The sequence below is a fragment of the Lathyrus oleraceus genome, chromosome 5 (genome assembly GCF_024323335.1).
Source record: "Lathyrus oleraceus cultivar Zhongwan6 chromosome 5, CAAS_Psat_ZW6_1.0, whole genome shotgun sequence".
Lineage (NCBI taxonomy): Eukaryota > Viridiplantae > Streptophyta > Magnoliopsida > Fabales > Fabaceae > Lathyrus > Lathyrus oleraceus.
The window spans coordinates 131,709,833-131,712,541 of NC_066583.1; positions in this window are offsets into that span (position 1 = coordinate 131,709,833).

Here is a 2,709-nt window from a genome sequence, read left to right on the forward strand (position 1 = left end):
ATCCCCACAAAGTATTATCCTTTTGCATACATACATTTGCATCATGAGGTCTCTTAGAGACCAAAATTCGTCTCTTTGTTATTATTTAAGCCCATTCTACCTCGTCAAGACGAAGATTTTAACCTTCCCTTCTCCGGCTAGAATGACCTTAAATAGGGGCATCTGTAAGACCCCAATTTTGTCCCTAAGATCCCTTATAGCATCATAACATTGCATTGCATAGCCTCAAGGATCATTGAGCATCTTGTTCCCTTGCCTTTGGGTGGGACTCCTTGTGAGTGGTTTGAGATCACCAAGCATGCTTGAATTGTATATCATTTCTTTTCCCATTTTATTTACTAACCAAAAGCACAAAAATATGTCACTAACATCTTTTGTTTGTAGCTTGAGCAATCACAAGGTCAAAAGCTTCTAGGAGGTCATTGGTGCAAAGATATTGCCAAGAGAAGATGAAAACAAGCATGGTAATGGTTCCCAAAGCTCTCATCCATCAAATATGCCTCCCTAGCATCTTAATTCATCATTTTGATCAAAGCAAGTCAAAGGGTTGAAGGTTTGATTCTCAAGGAAACCCTAATTCATCTATGCACCACAATGCCTTGCTCATGAAGCAACCTCAGCCCATGATCAAATACAATCAAGGGAAGTTATTTAATTCATCATTTCATGCATATTTGAACTTATTTGAGTGTCCTCAATCATCAGTTCATCTAGATATGAGTCATGGACTTGAGAAGTTGATCAGTCAATTCATCTAACTATTTTGAAATGCACTAAGACCTAACTTTTTATGTGTTAGTCAAATTGAGATGGTTCCAAAATAAAAAATGTTCTTAAGAACAATATGAACAACTTTCATGTTCATCAAAATTTGATTTGAAGCTTGGAAAACCATCTGCCATTCCAATACATTTAGGTCATTTTGACTGAAACCCTAATTTTGGGTCAACTTCCCAAGAACATAACTCACTCATCTTTTATAATTTTTAGGTGGAATCAAATGAATTGGAAATCTTAGGATGTCTACTTCAAATGTTATTTTGAACAAAATTTCAAAATCTTAAAGGAAATATATGTGATAATGCAAGACATTATAGGTCTTTTTGGGTCAAAAAAATGTAAAAAAAGTCCAACTTCAAGTGCCCATAACTCTTTCATCAAAAATCCAAATGATACAAAATGAAAGTCCATTTTGATTGTATTGAAAATATCTACAACTTTTATGTTGGAGGTTTTTCCATATGAAGCTTGCATCATCAAAACAGAGGGGCTTGAAAGTTGGCCAATTTTAGAAACCTTGCCTTGACATGTTTTGCACATCACACTTTAAACTCAAATTTCATAAATTTCCATACTCCAAATAAGTTTTTGTCCAACATAACATTTGTTCCTCATACAAAGAACTTTCCAACCATTACCCATATGCCTATGCTTGGATTTTCTAAATGGTATTTTCGAAGAGATGATTGTTTAGGTACAAATGGAGAATTCACTTGAAATCTTGTTACATGAGCAATCGCCTTTGCATTTCACACGTCCAATTCCTTCTGGCTGGTGTGCAGAACTCATTTGGCGTTGTTTTTGGGCCTTGTCCATGATCATGCAAGCCCATGCAATGAAGCTTCACATGCCATGCACACGGATCATTGCACACTTTCCTTGCCATTTCCTCTATAAATAGAGACTCCATTCCCTCCATTTCACACGCCTCATTCAACCTGAAATGCTGCAGAATTCTCTCCCTAACCATCACTAAAGAAGCAATTGCATTTCTCTCAAATTTTTTCAGATCTAGAATTCAGCTTCATCTGGTTGTATTCTCAAATCTAATGCTTCTAGACCTTCATCATACACTTCATTGAACTTCTGTTTTGATAAAGCAAGCAAGGTATCAAGCTCAAGCTACCAGAATTCAAGCACACACTCCAACTGGTATTTTCTTCGATTCTCCTAATCCTTTGACCTATTGGCTTAGATTTTGTGTTGGCTGAAGTCCTCTCAATGGAGGCATCATGTTTATGCTTTTAATTTTTGAAATTCATTGAGTTCATGATGAACACCAGATTTTTCCATCTCTGATTTCTCACACTATAGAGATCTAGAAGGAAAATGGATGATATAGGGATGATGTACATCATCCCAGCTTTCTAATGATGTATAGATCGCACGTTTTGGTTGCCTTTTTAATTTCTGCAATTTGGCCGGAAAATCCCAGCTCACCGGAGAAGACGGTGGCTCCGGTGGCTTCATCATCTCCAGTTTAAATCCTGGCCATTGGATCTATTTCCCATATTGAATCTTAGTCATTGTTTGTTATGACTTTCTATTGTTTCACATGTGCACGCATTGACCGTGGATCATCATAGGCGCGCGCCTTAGGAGCGTGTGATCTGCCAGCTCAATTAATGAGCTCAGATCCAACGCTCCTCCCTTTTTTGCATTTTATAATTTCTGTTTTCATTTTCTTAAATTCCTTTTATTTCAAAAAATCATATCTCTCTCATTTTTAATCCAAAAATTATGGGACCAATTGCATTAGTCTCCAAATAATTTCTAGTTTCTATTTCTGATTTTTAATTTTTTTATTTGGTTATTTGATATTTTTTGTGAATTTTCTCTTTTCTGGTTATTTTTAATTCATTTTAAATAGCTTTTGATATTCAAAAAATGCAAAAATATTTTCTCAACCTCTTTGAATGATGATAGATC